Raw genomic sequence first — 6,710 nt, forward strand, 5'->3', positions numbered from 1 at the left:
TCTGTCTCCCCCTCCTTTTTCACTCTCTTCCCCTCCCTCGCCTGCCTCTCCCTCCCTCCCCTCTCTCTATGCATCTCCCTCCCCACTCCTTGTCCTGCTTGTATTCACTCCTGTTAGGTATATGCTTCAGCCCCGGTCCATCCTTTGCCCACCCTGACAAAAGCTGCCATTATTGTGAACAGGCCATCTATAGATCAGCCTGGCACAGCCTGGCAGCTTATGTCTCAAAAAAACACCCACTGGGCAGGCAGAGGCAAGAAGTATGAGTTGGAGGCCAGCCTGGACTATACAGTGAGACTTTGCCTCTAAAGGCCAAAAAGAGAAGAAATAATCCAACTTCCCTTGTCAGAAATCCACATGATGTCATTTTGATGTATTTTGCTTCTCAGTGGTTCATTTGGAGAAATTCATGCCTAATCTTTAGATTACAGTTCTGTGACTAGAAATGGATTTAAGTCCTGCGGCCATGTCTTTCAATTAAAAACATTTATTGTGCACTTACAAAATGCAGTGAGCCTTGAGGGTCTGGTTATTTAAGATACATCTTCCTTACCCAGAGCTCATTGCCAAAAAGGAGTGAAAGTTAAGCACACAGCAGATCATAATAATAGCTTACTTTCATTCAACATTTATTATGTGCCAATTTAGTGCTCTACCTGCTTCTCCTTTTCATTTCCAATATGTATTTCTTCTATTCAAAGGCATGATATTGATCTGTAAGAAATAAGCACGGATGTCTCCGTCTGCTTCCCTATTTTAACTTGAACATAATGCAAGTGAGGCAAGACACGAACCTAGTGCATGACAGTAGGCTCCTATTGTTCAATTTAAGGTGCTGGTTCTCAAAGCTGCTGTTTCCCAGAATGCTTTAATATAACCCATCAATATTCTTAGGTGGGAAAAACCTAAGACATCACCGTGAGTCCCAGGCCTAGATGAAAGCCTATCTGCTTTCTAGCCTTATGGGCTCACAATCCTTTATCTAGAATTCCAAAATGAAAAACTTTAAAAATCCAACATGATTTTTCCAGAATTATTTTGGCAACAAAACTGATCTGAATTGATATGAGACTATTTGTCATTTTATTCCACTTTGTATAATGAATCATTTGTTTCGCTACACATATGCTACGATGTCCCTCTCAGGACAGTGCCTGAGACATGCTAGGTCTTTCTACTATACAAAATGTATAGTCTACCTTCTTTTTGAAATTTATCATCATCATATTTGTGCATGCATGTGTGTGTGTGTGTGTGTGAGTGAGTGCGCATGTGCCATGCCCTGAGTGTTGAGGTTAGGTGATGACTTTCAGCTGTCAGTTATCTCCTCCTACTGTGGTATCCCAGAATTGGACTTGGATCATCACACTGGACACTGGCACAGAATCATTCTTATTCACTATGCCTTCTTGCCAGCTCCCAGGAACCCTACAGTGTCCTGTAAGATCTAACCGTTTCTGAATTTGAAGATTCTCATGGTCTCAAGATTTAGAAGTAAGGAAACTCTGAACTTAGTGTGTCAACGTTATTTTCTTTTTGCAAGGGAGGAGTTGAGATGGGAGTCTTATTCTGTGTCCCAGACTATCCTCAAACTAATTTTGAGGTCAAAAGTGACCCCAAATTCATAGCAGTCTTCCTGCCTCAGCCTCCTGTATGCTGGGATTACAGGCATGAGCCATTCACCTGGCCTACTGTGTCCCTTTTATAAAAGACAATGAGACTGAGACTGGAATGACCCATCGGGACCTGCAAGCATCAGGATTAAAACCCAGTTGGATTTGCCCTTGGGCTCCAAGCTGATCATCGCTGTACTGTGTCAGCCTTTTGTTAAAAACAGGAGACAACTGCATAAAAGAAATGCATGTCAAGAGGTCCAGGGGTCCTGAGGAGTCTAGGGGGCCTTCCGTGGGGATTGAGTCCGAGCTCTTAGAAGGGAGACAGTGTGTAAACTGTAACTGGAAGCCAAGAGTGGATTATGGAAGGAGACAGTAATCTAGCCAAAGTCCGGAGAGGTAGATTGTGCATCATCGTGTTCAGGGAGGGGAGAAATGAGAAGTCAGATGCGGAAAATGGGCATGGGTCAGAGCACAAAGGCTGGAAGCACCAGGGAAAGGAGTTTGGAAGAGGAACAGTGATGTTTCCCCAGAGCATATACCGGACATCACGTGTTTCTGCCTCCATTTCGCTTTAGGGGAAGGAAGATGCAGATGTGGACGTCTATATTGTGGGCCGCATTTGTTTCCTTTTATGATGCTATTTTTATTAAGGAGATCAGCAGGCTATGTGGAAAGGCTGTAGGTAGTCGAGAAAGGCAGCAGTCATAAAGGTCTACAGCAATAGGCCTGTGCTGGGCTTTGCCGCCCCTTTGTAAGCAGAGTTAAAATTTAACCAAGGTCCTCATGCCTCACTGCAGCTGGCAGAGATTCAGTGGGAACCGCCAGCACCCACAGGGTAAGCCACAGTTCCTTCCTCCCTCCACGCTGGAACAACTGTGTCTTCCTCCTATTTGGAATCCCAGTTTGGGTCTTAGGGGACCCAGCCATTACCAGGAATTTCAACTTAGAATCTAAATATGTTCTTTTTGTCATGAATAATCAAAGTTCTAAATTGACATTTTAGAAATCAGGTCCAGTTCATGAGTAGTGAATTGAGTGTGTCTAATTACATTTTATAGTCATTTAACAGCTGTTAATAATGTAATTTTGTGTTATGCCCAATTTGCACTGAATTACTTTAATGGCACACATTGTATTTATTTTCCTTTTGATGAAACGGTAATCAAACACTAGGGAATCAACTTGGACATAGAAAGAAAAATTTATTATTTTTACAAGCTTGAAGAAAATTGACTTTAAAAAAAGAAAAGAATAAATCATATCATAAAATTTAAACTAGTGTTAACACACATGAATGCATTTCCTTTCTTTGCCGTTTCTTTTTATGAAAAATAACTCAGTAAGCATGGTATTTTTGTTTTCCATCCAAGTCTGTATTGTTTGATGTGAATCAAGTGTTTGCAAATACACATCTGATTGGCAAGTTAATAAGAGTCCTCCTCCCTAAATATCCTTCTATACTGAAGGAACTGGATTTAGAAGTTTCTAGCATATGAGTTTAAGAGGCACAACACCCACATGAACACAGTGCAAGCATCCATTTCCAATCAGAGCCTGGAGCAGTGCTGCAGCAAAAGACAGGAGAATGTACCCTTGGAGAAAAATGCAAAGAGAGTAAGTAACTTTCTCCAATTGGGTAGAAGAAACTTCTAGGTGGAATTATTTACTGGAATGAGAAGAGGTTCAATGTTGGATCCGAAAGAAAAAAAAAACTGGAGTGGCACATTTTGGAAGGTCTACTTTGTGTGTTTCTATTCAGTTGAAGCACTTAAGACATGAGCATCTGATATTGTACCCTTAGGTAACCGTTTTCTGCAGCTCCATGCGTCAATGCCCTTTGTATCTGAAGTGAACTACAAGAATGGAACAGAAAGGAGTCTGTCTGTCACTGCTGGCTGCCATCTCTCCAGCCAGGGCTTGACCTAGCATTTTCTGTTTTGCTTACTTGCCTCCAAAGACCTACGTGGGTGGAACAACAAACGGATAGGCCTTGCCTCCGGAAGAGTGGTGGCTTTCTGTGCTTTGTCAAGAGTAAGAGGCTAATTTCATCCTCATTATTTCTGGGCCCTAAGGATGGGGCAATCGTGTGGCAAGTAGGGAGGGGTGGTAGGAGAGGTCCACCCTGGGTACAGACAATAAGAGAAGAAGGAGACACTGCCTGTGGAGAATTAAAAACAAAAACAAAAACAAGAATAAAACTGAATGCCAATCTGCTTTTCATGCTTGTCCTGTGCTAACCCTTCCACACAATGCAGTGAAATTCTTCCTGCAGGGCCACCTGCTCCTACTGCTGCTCCTTAGAGATCCATTGGAGTGGGGTGGGACTCTAACCCTCATAATATGAGAGACATTGGGTCACAAGATATCTAGTTTGTACGCCTTCTTGTGATAGCAGAGACATTATTACATTATTCTGCCACTAGCTCAGCTTCTTGTTGTCCCTGGTAATCAGCTGTCACTTCTGTTTCACTACTCCTCAACTTTGCAGGGCTTTTCCCACCTTAGCCGTTTGCCAGTGTGAAGGTGGTTTCCCTTCCTGCCAGTGTCTGTAGCCATTGATTAGCTCCTAAAGGGTTTTGTGGCTCTCTGAGTTGACAGAACCTTCTGTTGAGGAATTTTGGACAAAATGACAAAAAGCGGCATCAGAATATTTAAGTGGATACTACCCAGAGTCTATGACTGGCAACAATAGCTAACACACACAGCCCTTAGATCTTTGCTGCTTTGGGTAAATTCTATTTTCACCCAAAGGAAAGTTTTTAGGAATTGGTGGATGCATGAGGTGACTGGAGGCTTAACCCTGAGGACCTGGAGGTCTAATTCTTGCCTCTTAACCATGGGAAATTCAAGGTCTAATTCAAGTGCTAAATTCTCTTCTAGTGACCAATTCTTCAGGGTTGTTCAGACTAGAATGCAGTTAAGATTTGGTTGTACCTGTCTAGTGAACACTTATAGCAAGAAAAAGAAAGAAGGAAAGGAGAAAAGAAAGGAAAGAAGATGGAAGTGCTCTAGATCAGTGTCTGGATATCAGAATATGACACAGAAACAAGCACCTGGGTACAACCAGAAATGCCCTAAGAGTAAACACTCCACACCAATCAGGAGCAGGTACCACCAAGTCTGCAAGGACAAGATAAGCTTCAGAAGGGCCATAAAAAACCTGACTCCAGCCAGCCCAGCAGACACTGGTCTCCAGTTTACCTCCATGTATATGAGCCATATACTCTAGCAACAAAAGACCCTTCCTGTGACTGTATCTATCAGACTCTCCTGCCTATGGTCTGGTTCTGATCTGAGTGGCAGTTGCAAGTCTGGCACCCTGATTGACCTAGCCGAACACAACTGAGGCCAGCTAGCTTCCATTGTTCTCAATTGACATCACTCCCACTGAGCAGCTAGTGTCTTTCCCCACCAGTGGATGACATTGAACAGTTAGACTTGCTTGTTTCAGCTTTCCCCACTGTCTGTAAATGAATCTTGCCTCCAGACATTTGTAACATTACTTAGAACTAGATTGTTAGCTTGTTGGATTTGTTTGCTGTGAGTTGTCTCCATTTTCTGATGTGTGAACAATAAACATTGCATTTGAAAAAGACTCCTGACTGCCTGCCTCTCTGCGACATAAGTTGTATGTTGTGGTCAAGATAGCTCATATATGTGAAGGAGGTGATGAAGGACAGTACCTATGTTTGAATCAATAAGCCATCCTAAACTTAAGCAGTTGTCTAAGTAGTCCATAAAAACACAGAAGTGTTGTTATTTAAAAGGGTCTTCCATGGGATTCTTTAGTGCATTTTAGTTAAATCGAATGATCTTTGTATGAATCTGGTTTGCAGTCATAAATCTCTCTTTTAATAAAAATAAAAAAGCAGAAGCCAGTCAGTGGTAGTGTGTGCCTTTAATTCCAACACTTGGGAGGCAGAGGCAGGTGGGGATCTCTGTGAGCTCAAGGTCAGCCTGGTCTACAGAGGGAGTTCCAGGACAGCCAAGACTACACAGAGAAACCCTGTCTTGAGAAACCAAAAAATAAAAATAAAGAAGCAGAGAGCATTATGTGTGTGCGTGCGTGCGTGCGTGCGTGTGCGTGTGCGTGTGCGTGTGTGTGTGTGTGTGTGTGTGTGTGTGTGAACATCATGCTTGTCAAGGTTAGAGGACAACTTTTGGCAATGTATCTCTCTTGTTTCTTATCCTGCTTCTGGCTGATTGTCCTATTTCCTCTTCTCATCTAGCCATAGGAGTGCTGAGATTACAGGTGTGTTCCACCACTTCCAACTTTTCACATTGGTTCTGAGATCCAACCTAGGCTGTCAGGCTTCTGCAACAAATGCTTTATTTGATGAGCCATCTCCCCAGTTCAGTCACGGATTTCTTAAGAACATTAAAAATAAATAAATAATAAGGAAGGAAAAAGGGGAAATCTAAAGTATAGACAAAAGACAAAAGGATTGGGAGATGGTAGGGATAAAAAGGATTTAAGGAGTGAAGAGGGTGTAATATACAAGATACAGATACATGCAAATATCCAACTATATCATTAATTTGTACAACTGATTACTATTAATTATCATTATGAAGCTCTAAAGTAAATTATGCATAATTTCTTTAAAATCCCCAGATGCAAAAACCCTTTATAACAAATTATGTAGTGTCTACATGTAATCTACAGATAGCCTTTAATTTACTTGAAATCATTGTTAGATGACTTACTATACACAGTGCAATGCAAGATCTATGAAATACTTCCTATATGCCATTGTTTAAGAAATAATAATATCTGTTCATGTGCAGCAAAGATACCATATTTTTATAAGTACTTTCAATCCTTGATTATTTGTGTGCATAAATACAGAAACTATAGAAAGGGGCCCTGGATATATTAACAATATCATCTTTGATGATAAGTGTTAGTGATCAAAGCCTTCATGAAGTAGGTGACATGTCTGTTGTTGCTGTTGATTCACAGAATAATGGAAAAAAGGACAATTTTGGAAGGACTGTTGTAATGAATCTTTCTCTGTACTGCCAGCTCCCAAATAGCAATACAGAGACTTATTAATTACAAAAGACCAGCCTTAGTTTAGGCTTGTCCCACTA

The sequence above is a fragment of the Microtus ochrogaster genome, chromosome X (assembly GCF_000317375.1).
Source record: "Microtus ochrogaster isolate Prairie Vole_2 chromosome X, MicOch1.0, whole genome shotgun sequence".
In the NCBI taxonomy this organism is placed as follows: domain Eukaryota; kingdom Metazoa; phylum Chordata; class Mammalia; order Rodentia; family Cricetidae; genus Microtus; species Microtus ochrogaster.